This window comes from Phasianus colchicus, chromosome 12 (assembly GCF_987193195.1).
Source record: "Phasianus colchicus chromosome 12, bPhaCol1.hap1.1, whole genome shotgun sequence".
In the NCBI taxonomy this organism is placed as follows: Eukaryota; Metazoa; Chordata; class Aves; order Galliformes; family Phasianidae; genus Phasianus; species Phasianus colchicus.
In genome coordinates, this window is record NC_143447.1 from 3,015,363 (window position 1) to 3,026,775 (window position 11,413).

Genomic DNA, 11,413 nt, shown 5'->3' on the forward strand with positions numbered 1-11,413 from the left:
CCTAAGCTATGCTGTGACCTGGGGGCTCGTACCAGTTTCTGCAGCACGGTACTTGGCCAGGGATGAATGGTACCCAGCCAAGGTACCCCACTGGGGATGCATGGCACCCAACTGGAAATGAGTGGTGCTCAACGGAGATGAGTGGTGCCCAACAGGGAATGTGCAGGATCCAACTGGAGATGGGTGGTGCCTAACTGGGGATGAGTGGTACACAACAGGAGATGTGTGGTGCCCAAATGGGGATGTGCATTGTCCAACTGAGGATGAGTGGTGCCCAACTGGAGATGTGCAGTACCCAACTGGAAATGAGTGGTGCTCAACTGGAGATGAGTAGTGCCCAATTGGGGAAGTGGGGCTTCCAGTGGGGCATGAATAGTGCCCAAGGGGGTGAGTGGTGCCCAACCAGGGCTGTGTGGTACCCAACTGGACATGAGTGATGCCCAACTGGGGACGTGTGGTTACCCAAAGGGGATGAGTGGTGTCCAATCAGGGAGATCTGCTTCCCAATTGGGGATGTGTGGTACCCAATAGGGGATGAGTGGTGCCCATCTGGGGATGTGTGGTTCCCAAACGGGGATGTGTGGTACCCAACTGGGGATGGGCGGTACCCAACAAGGGATGAGTGATGCCCAACTGGGGATGTGTGATATCCAGCTGGGAATGCACAGTACCTGACTGGGGATGCACAATACCTGGCCAGGGATGTGTGGTACCCAGCTGGGAATGTGTGGTACCTAGCCAGAGATGCTTGGATGCTGCCTGCCAGGTACCTGCAACCCCACATCCCTCCCTCCCAGGAGGCTGCCTGATTGCCTGGCTCCCTCATTAGGATGAGATCTCCTGGAAAATGGGTAAACAGAAGCATGTGAATGAAGCACTGATTGCAATCAGCGGGGGCTGAGAGTGCTGGAGGGCCCACGGCTGCTTCCAGAGAGCTTCCCATGGCAGTGCTGGAGGGGCCGGATCCGCTTCCTGGGGCCTGGGTTTGCTGCAAGGAGCTCTAAGAGCGATGGGGAACTCATCCCAGTGCTGCTCTGGGCAGGCTGCCCAGGGCTGGGCCACCCCGTCTGTATCCTCACTTCATACAGCTGGAGCACAGCACTCACTCCTTCCCTTTGCTTTCTTCTGGAGCCCAACCAGCCCGGAACCCCTCGGGGTACTCTTCTCCAGCACTTCATTTCAGGAACCACTTAAATTCAGGCTGTGAATAATTCACCGGGTGCCCGCAGTGGGTGCACCGCCAACCCCTAGACCTCAATAATTCACGTTTCCACCAGGGGTTGATGTGCTTCCCTTGGCCGCGCGGGCCGGAATCACTTCTGCTCCCCAGGAAAAGGGATTTAAGGCCAAATGCGCCTCTTTAAAGCAGTAACCCTTCTTTCAACCTTTAAAGCAAGGTGGAGGTTTGAAGGCAGCCTACGTGGCTGTGGGAAAGGTAATACCAAAGGGATCTCTCTGCCTGGAACACAGCGAGCTGAATTCAGTGGCTGTGGCAGTGCAATATTGCACGGTGCTCTGGAAAAGCCAGAGAGGGCCTGAAGCAAAATGGGTTTGAGTCAATGGAAGTTAACTTCGTTGGGCATGGGGCCAGGCCCCTCTTTAAAGGCTGTTTGCTGGAAGGGTGGTGGATTGCCTGCAAAAAATACATTTTTGGTCACTTTTCATCCCAGTGCCATCAGGCAACCCACCCACATGAGCCACGTGTGGGCAAGCACGTGCAGGGGGAGGTTGGAGGAGCCCCTAGGGGTGCTACAGGGGCTCTGCAGGGCCACCCCAGCCCTCTGTCCTATCCAGAATTTGGATATTTGACAAGGACACAGAGGAAATTCCCCGCTCCTCCCCACAGCCTGCCCAGCACAGGGCCTCTTCCCAGCCGTCCTGCACAAGGTCTCTCTGCAGCATGCAGAAATATCTACCACGCTCCTATTGCCTGCTGTAAAATATTCTGCCTGCATCCCAGCTCTCAAGCAGCCCCCAAGGAGGGCTCGTCAGCAACTCGCTGTGGAGCTGCCAGGGGGAGGAGGCAGCTCGTTAGTGCTGGCACATCACCCACTGGGGGCATGGTGCGGGGTCTGGCCCCATAGCACAGGACATATCCCCCCCTGGCCCTGCAGACCCCTGGGTGGGTGATTGAGGGGGGGATGCGGGTCTCTGCCCCTCCCTGCACATCATCTTCTCTGCCATCGTTGCTATTCACAGTGAGCCTCCTGCCCTACTTGCATCCAGTTCATTTCCCTGTTCTGAAATAAAATCTGACTCCAGGCCTTATTTGGTAAATAGCACTGGGAGATGCGGGGCTCGCTCTGTTTGCTCCTGACAAGGCTTTCAGGATCGGGGAGGCGAGATGGCAGGAGAGACAGATGAATAGGATGCAAAAGCAGAGCATGAAAATAAACACGAGCTCAAGGGAGGGTGGGAGAGGAGGATGGGTGCCACAATCCCAGAGCAGGGCAGCAGCACCCAAACACACCCCAGCTCCAGGTGCACGGGCTGTAACCTGTGTCTGTCTCCAGCTGTCAGCGCTGTAAATATCTCGGATGCTCTTAATGCTTTCTAACGGTGGAGGTGCTTGAAACGCAGCCCGCCCGGAGCCAAACCGACCTATTGGAGGGCTCGTAAATATCCCCTCTGTATTTCTTCTCTGTCAGACGGCGGCAATAAAAAGGGAGTGAGAGGCACAGCCTCAGCATCTGGACCTCAGCCTCCTCCTGCACGGTGCTGGGATGGCTGAGAAGAGGTGATGCCCAACCGGGACCCCACGGTGCTCCAAGGCACAGCATCTCCCCTACGCTCCCGCACAGCCCCGTGCTGCATCTCCCATCCTTTTCCCATTGCCTCCCTTCAGATCCGCCTCTCGAAGCGCAGCAGCCCTCACAAAAGAGTCGGTGTCCTCGTTCTCCTATTTTTGGCAGCTTCTCATCCAGCTCCACCAAGTCCAAGCAAAGAGCGGAGATGAAAGCGCTGCTTGTCACTGCTGTGCCTTTGGGGTCGGGGATAGCTATTTCAGTTCCTGATGCTGTGCAGGGGGTTGGGGTGATGCTCAGGGCACCCCATCCATCCTATCCTTGCCTTACAGGGCTGGGAAGGCTCTGCAGCCCGGCCCTGGGTTTTTGATGGCTAACAAGCTCCTGCAGCCAGAGAAAAAAAGACAGAGGGGGAAAGTGGGGAAAGCATAAAGAAACAGTTCTCTTCTAACGTTTCTCTTTTCTTTTTCAGTATGAGCCCTTCCGGGAGGAGGTCTTTAAAATTAATAATGTTCTTTCTTTCTCTCTCTCTATTCCCAAGACTCCCGGGTTAAATTAATGAAACGTCAAACACTATTAAGTTCTGATCATGTGTTTGTGATAACGAAGGACCGGCTCCCAGCCAGTGTACAACTCTGAGCTGTCCCCCCCTTCCCCGCTCACTTTTGCTCTGATTAAAACTCCCTTTATTAGATTTGCTCTTTCATCTGCTCCCTCTGATTCCTCTCACAGTGCAGGGCCGGGGGAAGCCGTTTGGTGCAGAGGAGCACTTCGGGCTTCTGAGCAAACTCTTCAGCTCATCTAATGCTGCGTGCTGTGCTGGGAGCAGAGCCCACAGCCCTGACACCCCCCAGGGCTGCACAGCACTGCTCCATGCTCAATCATAGACTCATAGAGTCATAGAATGGCCTGGGTTGAAAAGGACACAATGATCATCCTGTGTGCAGGGCGGCCAACCAGCAGACCAGGCTGCCCAGAGCCACATCCAGCCTGGCCTTGAATGCCTCCATGCACTGGGTGCTGTGGACACCCTGGGGCTGTCCCAGGGCAGTGCCATGCCTGTGACCGGTTCAGCTGCACTGAAAGGCTGCCCATTGCCCACCCATGTCCCCGTGGTGGCACAGCAGGGCTGGCAGCTGTCCTACAGAGTGACCCCAGGCTCACACCCGCCCGTCCATCAGCGTGGCAGCAGTAATTTGCAGCTCCATTAGCACCGGGAGCCGGTGCAGCGGCCTCGCAGTGAGCCCGTTTGATAAGAGGCAAGTTCCACCGAGTAATGAGCAATAATTGGATTTCAGGGTTAACCAGCTTGCAGCAAAAATAGAAAAGAAGGGAGAGCCATTGGATATTTCTGTTCTGGCTCATCAGACACTGGAGGTTTATCTCTGCTGAGAATAGCACAGCAGAGGTAAAGTTATTAGTGGCCATCGGAGCATGGTGATACCATCTCCCGCCTGTGCTTGTGGGCTGAGGCCATACAAAGGCCTTGTGGCCATGGTGGGACATGGCAGGGTGGCAGTGGCACGGGGCATAGGGAGCACGGAGGCTCTGTGTGTCACTGAGAGCACCCAGAGAGATGGATTTGTATGGCAGCAGTGCAGAGCACTCAGCGTGGCTGGGGATGGAGAGCCTGGCTTATGAGAGGAGACTGAGAGCACTCGGCTTGTTGAGCCCAGCAAAGGCAGAGAAAGCAGTGATATGATTGCTCCCCATAAATATACCAAGCAAGAAAACACCAGGTACAGAAAAGAACCATTTAAGCTAAAAGACTGTGCTGGCACAAGAACAAATAGGCTTAAACTGGCTGTTGTAGGCTAGAAATCAGGAGAGAGAATTTTAACCATGAGAGCTGCGGCGCTGTAGAGGAAGAGGAGGAAAAATACCTCAATGCTTTGGAAAAGGCACGGGATGGGGTGTGGAGAGGAGGAACAGACAGAGAAAGGGAGGGCGGTGTGTCTGTCCCAGTGCTTCGGGGTGCATTGATGCAGGGGTAAGCAGCCCCAGGAGGGCTCTGGAGACCCCTGGGTGACACAGGCTGCCCAAGGTGCTCCACAGTACCCCATGCTTACCACCTCAGTGTGATTCCTCTGCCTCCCCCAGTTCTGACAGGCTGCTCCCTGCGTCCCCTCGGCGTGCCTTGGGGTTGAGCAAACACGTGTGCAAAATTACCGTGAGCTCCTTCTGTATTCTGGGGCTGCCTAAAGGGCTGGTGAAGAATCTGCTGATTAGGGCTCTAATCAGCTTCGAGAGCAGGTAATTTCTCAGCTAGAGATCATCTCCAAACAGGAAATCAGATTCAGGAGATAGCTGCTTTATGCATCATGGTGGACCGGAGCGAAGCTTGTTGTGATAACAAGTGGAGCAGGAATAAGAACGTCATTGCTAATGCTATGCATTAATTGCCTTACGATCCTCCTTGCAGGTGCTTTTCCTCACTTATCCCGGTGCCAATGGGGCGGGAATCGTTGCAAACCCAGTCCTGAGCGCTGTGATGCAAAGCACCGAATGCAGCGACTGCTGGACGGAACCCCAAAGGTCACAGCAGCACGGGACTGGCTGGTGCGAAAGGGGCACGGCACAGCCCCCGCGTGTCCCACAACGATGGGTCTCACGGACGAGTGCGCGAAAAAGCAGACGTGGTCTTGCAGAGCCGTAGCCAGGGGTGCGGCTGAGCCCCGACGCCTCGGCGCGCCCACGGATGCGAAGGGAGCAGAGCTCCCATCGTTGCGTTGAGGGATCGGGGCTCCACCGCAGCATCCTCCCGGCACCCGGTGCTCCACAGGCCGGCTCTCTCCCTTTAAAGCCACCCCGACCGCCCCGCCATTTGTCACCGGGGCCGGGCGCGGGAGGCGCGGGGGGGGGGAGGGTTGGGGGCGGGCGGGGGGCGCGGCGGCGGCGGCTGCGGGAGGTGCCCGGCGCGGCGGCGGCGGCTGAGCGGAGCCTGAGCCGCTCTGTGCGGGGCCGGCCGCAGCCGGAGCCGCAGCCCCGGGGCGGGAGCTCGCCCCCGCCGCTGCCGCGGTGCCCGGGGAGCGCGGAGCCGGGCGGAGCCGGAGCGGCGGAGGATGCGCCGGGCCCCGCCGAGCCCAGCCCAGCTGCAGCGCGGCGCCGCTCACCCGACCGCCCAGCGGAGGTAAAACGGAGGTGGGAGATGGGGGTCCGGGCGCGGAGGGAAGCGCCGTGTCCCCGGGGAGCTGCCGGGTATCAGCGGGCGGCGGGGGCTCCGCGCTGCCGACAGCGGTCCTTGCTTTGGGGACCCTCTCCCTTGGATCCCTTGGAGGTGGGGAGGGTGCCCGGAGCATCGCGCCCGGAGCTCCGGGACCGGCGGCTCGGGGACGGTGCCCCCAATGGCTCTTGATCCGCTGCTATTCGGTGTTGCAGCAGCAGGTGACCGCCGTGCTGGGCACGCGTCCCTTTCCCAATGAGGGCGATTCTGAAGCTGCCCCCTCCCCTCGTGCTGCCCGCCTGGCACGGCAGCCCACCACCGCAACAGCGACCCGAGGGCCCCAGGGATCGGCTTTCATCCGCTGCGCTTCTGGCGGAGGAGAGAGAGGGGTTTAATTACCCTCCCGTGTCAGCTCGAGAGAAATCTGCCGGGACACAGCTCTTGGCAGGTGCGAGATAACAGGAGGGTTTTGTGCACGGGAGGCTGAGCCGAGAGCAGCTCGGTGGTTTAATTGGCAGCTTCATAGCAGGGTATGGAAGGTGGTGCGGGCTCCAGTGGCAATCCTATTGGCACAACTGGCAAAGGAAGGATGGTTGCTGAAGGCTGGGGGTTCTCTCAGCGCGTTCCTTCGGTGCTTTGGGGCTGGGTGCAGAGCAGCGCTCTGGGCTGGTGGCACAACATCACATCGGTGCTGGCCTCTGAGGGCTGGTGCTCTTCCAGCACTGCTCTGCTTCTGAAGCAGGCAGCTCCCCGGGGAGCCCTCGCCCTGCCTGTCAGGAGACGATGCGCTGCAAGGGGCACTGGGGAGCTGAGAGTGAGCAAAGCACTTCCAGAACCTGGGCTGTACACAGCATTCTGCGAGATGGAAGGTTGGATGAACTCAGGGTCCATTGAACATCTTCTGTCCTCCTCCTGCCCAAATCCCTGAGGTGCTGAACCAGCTCTTGACATCAGCATCTGAAGGGCTGCAGTCCCGCAGCCATGGGGAAAGCCTCTCCCCTCACCCCACCACGGCTGCAGTATGGGGATGTATGGATCAGCTCCTCCCTGCTCCTCATGCCCCGGGGCCCAGCTGGGAGGCAGGAGCTTTGCAAAACCCCCAGCTGTAAGGGTTCCCCAGCACAACCATGTCACCACCACGAGGACACCTCTCTGAGCCCTGAAGCAGTGCTGGGCTGGGCTGGGACACACCAGCAGGAGGTGGAAGGACATCATATTTGATCTTATCCTTCATCCAGATGTGCTGAGCTATTCTCTATCCTCATTCCTGAGCTTTCCCAGAGGTGCATGGGGCAGATGCTGTGCATGCTGCAATGCCCCCAAGCCCCCACTTGCTCGGAGGTGTGAAGGAGCTGGTGAAACTGGATGAAACCGTGGTGTTTGGTTGTTGTAGTGATGCTCATTGCTTTAGGGGCTGGGAGGTGCAAGTGGTTGTGCAGTGGAGTGATGGAGCCAAGCAGCCGTGGGGCAGGCTGGACCCAGCACGAGCTAAAGCCACACTCACTGCAACAGCAACAAGCTTTTGATGCCACCTGTGACGGGAGCATATTTAGATTTGATATATATCCCCTGCTCTGGCTTTGGGCTTTGGATCAAGGAATAAGAGCTTTTGACGCATGCACACACAATAATGGAGGAAAAAAAAAAAATTAAACCCACAATCCTCAAAATGTCTGCAAATCCAAGAGCTTATCCTCACCCCGGGTAGGCAAAATTAACCAAGTGTAGGATCAGTAAATCAGAGATCAGCCACTTTCATCATTGAACATAAGAAGGCTGTGAGCTCAGCTGGCACGGAGCACTGAGACCTTGCAGGGCTGCGAGGATCCAGCACTGCAACCTGCTCCAGCACCTGCAGGTAGGGCCATGCTGCCACTTATAGGGCTTTTTGGGGGGAGTCAGCGGAGTGGGAGCTTGGGCAGGCAATGAGGCTAGCTGCAGCACACAAGCCAGACGGCCTGCGATGCAGTGTGGTTTATCAGAACAAGGCAGCTTCCACCGTAGCTGAGCATATGCAGGGCACACGTCGGCAGCAGGGAGGGGATGGGCTGGCATCTGTCCTTCAGATCCGTCCTTCTGCTACACTGAGAGTGTGCCCAGCCTGGGCAGGTGGCTTCTCATCACCTGCTTGTGGCTCGGGGCAGTGCCAGCTCCTGGAGCACCCGCGCTGCCGGAGCCTGGGGTCAGGCCAGTCCATCTGGGGATTCATGGCGTTATCTCTTAAATGCCTTTAAGCGAAATGGGATAGCCGGGCTGATTGGATTGCACTCTGTAATTAATTAGCTGGGTGCACCATGAGGGAAGCAGCTTCTGTGGGATGAGCAGTGGACCTACCAGGAGATGCAGAGCTCTGGGCTCCTTTGCTAACAAAGCCAGGCAGGAGTGAGGTGCCACTGCCAGCACCTGGCTCATCTCCAGGCGAGTCATCCTGGGTTCCACAGAGCTGTGGGGTGGGCTGGGAACCCTTCCCATGGGGACCAGGGCCTGCCAGGTGTTGTGGTGCTCGCTGTGCTTCGCTCGGTTCCGTTGCCCGCTTGTAGCAGCAATCCGTATCCTTAAACGGAAAGCATCCCTCTTAGGTTAATTGTTTTTCTTCCCTTTGTGTTTACTGTGGGGATTAATAAGGAGCCACAGCGTAAGGAAAAGCTGAAACGGCTGCTTGTTTATTGTTTAATTTAGGGAAAACGCTGCTGATGGCTGGGTTCAGCCTGCCTGGAACTGAGGGACCGGACTCACAGTGCCCACATCCCACAGGCAGCATCCCTGGGGCTGTCCAGGAGATGAGGCATGCCTGTGCCAGTGCCTGCAGGTGTATGAGAACCTGGGGAAGGGCTGCTTGGGTGCACCCTCCTGCAGTGCAGGGACTCCGTTCTGCTTGTGGGGGATCTGTCTCCAGCCCTGGGACGGTGACAACCAGGGCACCTGCTGGGGCTGCAGCTTCTCCTTTGTCTGCTAGGTGCTCCCGAGGTTGGAGCAGAGCTGGTTCCACCAGTGGGAGCTGGAAGCTCTTTTCTGCCCTGAGCTCCCTGTGCAGGGATTGGGTTTGTTGAATTGCTGCTGTCAGGGTGTGGCTCAGCATCCCTGATGGCACTGAGGGGCTTGGAGAGGACAGGGCTGTTTGCACGCTATCCAAACAGCCCAGGGCACTGCTGAGGTGCCAGAGGAGAGCCCTGTGCAGTGAGGGCTGATACCGCTTGGAAAACAAAGCACAGCATGTGCCAGCTCAGCCTAGCCCACAAAGGAAAACCACGTCATTTGTAAAAGAAAAGCTTTTAAAAATAGATCTCTTCCTTAGCAGAGAACGCCACTCGGGAAGAGTCAATGGGTTCTGTTTTAAGAGTTGGGAAACAAAGCGCCTGGGGAGCTCGGCAAGGGAATCTCTTGGTGTAGAGCTCCCAGTGCCAGCTGGGGCTCTGTGTGCATCCATGCCCGTGGTGCACACAGCCTGGTGTTTGCCTCTCCTGCTTGTATCCATGGGGAAACTTGGCTTTTAGGGATGCTGGCTGTGATGGGGCTGGCCCAGCACGTGGGCTGAGCTGCTTTCTATGAGCACCCAAGCTCTCCTGAGCAGAGCAGTGGGCAGCCCCACTGGCAGCTGCTGCACTGCTGGTGCTGGGGCCGTGCTTTAAGTCTCGTGCGTCCCTTTTTTTTGGGGGGGTGGAGGGGAAGCAGAGCATCCTTGGTGGGCAGTGCTGTGCATCGTGCCCTGCTTCTCCTGTCCTCCCCCAGCAGGAAGGGAGGCAGCGGTGCACCCAGCGGAGCCTGCCTAATTTCCCTTAATTCACTAAGGAGCCCTCTTGTTTGCCTCGGCTCTGATTAACGAGGCGCGTCTCACTTTGACAGCGTGTCACAAGCAATAAATTCAGGCTGAGCTGCCGGGCGGCGGGGACGCCCTCGTGTTCCCATCTCCCTGCTGCTGGCTCTGCCTCGGTTTGCACCCCAGCCCCGCAGCAAGAAGGGACGGCAAGGTCGGGTGTCTAAGAGGCTTCCTGGGGGCTGCCTTAGCCTCCAGAGCCTTGGTGGCTTCTTGTGCTGTTTGCCCAAGTTGGAAATGTAAAATATTCCACCGAGGAACGGATGGAGAGATGTTTAGTGGCTGTGGTCCCTGCTGTGTGTTTGCAGGGTTGGGCCTTTGTGCAATGGTTGTGGTGCAGGTGGGGGTAGCAGGAGAGGGCTGTGCTGATTCCACCATGCTAGGGACAAGGGACAAGGGACAAGGACGTGCCCTCTCTGCTTGCCCTGTCCTCACAGGCCCCGTGAGACACAGCAGGCTGGCGCTGTCACCTCCGCTCATGTGTGCTTGTCACCTCATGCTCGGTGACACCAGCCTGCTCTCTCCCAAAGCCATTAAGGGACTGCACAAGCTTTCTAATCAGTGATGGGAAGCACCACCTATTAGCACTGCTCCTCTTTGTGTTCTTGATGGATTTTTTTGAAAGCCTTGCTTGCAGTGGCTCTCCGCTGTTGGCTTTTGTTTTGTCCTCAATAGCTTGTCTAATAAATGCCATTATCTCAGGCACAAATCTCCTTCATGTCTCAATTCCGAGCCCGCAGCGATGGCGGAGTGGTGGCACTTTGAAAAGGGGCACTGTCAGGGCTGCCATCGGCTCCCACACCTGTCCTGGAGCAGATAAGGACGGAGCACACGTGGGCACACAGCATGGGATTGGTGTGGGAGCAGTGATGGCAGCAGTCCTCGCAGCCCCTGCCGCCCCGCTCATTAGAGACAGCGCACTAACGATTCGAAATCCTCTCCAATTCCAACGGCTTAGAGGGGTGAGGAGTGAAAGGTTGCAGGGTGAAGCCGTGAGAAGTGTTTCCTGCAGCTTGGAGGAGCTCTTTGCAGCCAGCATAGCAGTTGGGTGCCTGCATGGCTGCACGGGGCTGGCACCTGCGCTGCCCCAGCTCCTGTCCTCGCTTTTAGCATCAGCACTTCAACCTCCCAGCACTTAACGCAGCACAGCATTTTGTTTAGTGGAATTTTCTCTCTCGTTTTCTTTTTTTTTTTTTTCCCCCAACTCAGATCTTGCATTTTAAAGCACACACGCCATGCTCGCAGCATCCAGACGTGCTCTCTCGGCTTTCCCCCAAACGTAATTGCTTCCAAACTGCAGATAGTTGGCAAAAGCAATTTTCTCTACATTAGGGAAGGCTCCGGCACATCCCATCCCTCTGCAGTTGCTCTCCCAGCCCTGCCTTCTGTCTGCAGCTGTGTGGTGCTCGGGGCCTCTGTAGTCCTTCCCTTGCCTTGCCTTCCTCTGTGCTGAAACTGGGGTTGATGTGTTGCCCCTTGTTCTCCCTGGATGTCTTTTGTCACCTCCTGACAGAGGACAGCCTTTGGCTGTGCAGTGGTTGTGCTCTGCCCCAGCTGGACTTGGAGGACCTCGTGCCAAGGACCAGACCTTGGATATGGTTGTATAACCAGGATAAGTCGTGTGTAAATGCACCTAAACCAGCTCTGTGCATGCTGCAGCCTCCCTGCTCTGTGCTGAGAACCCTTGGCTGC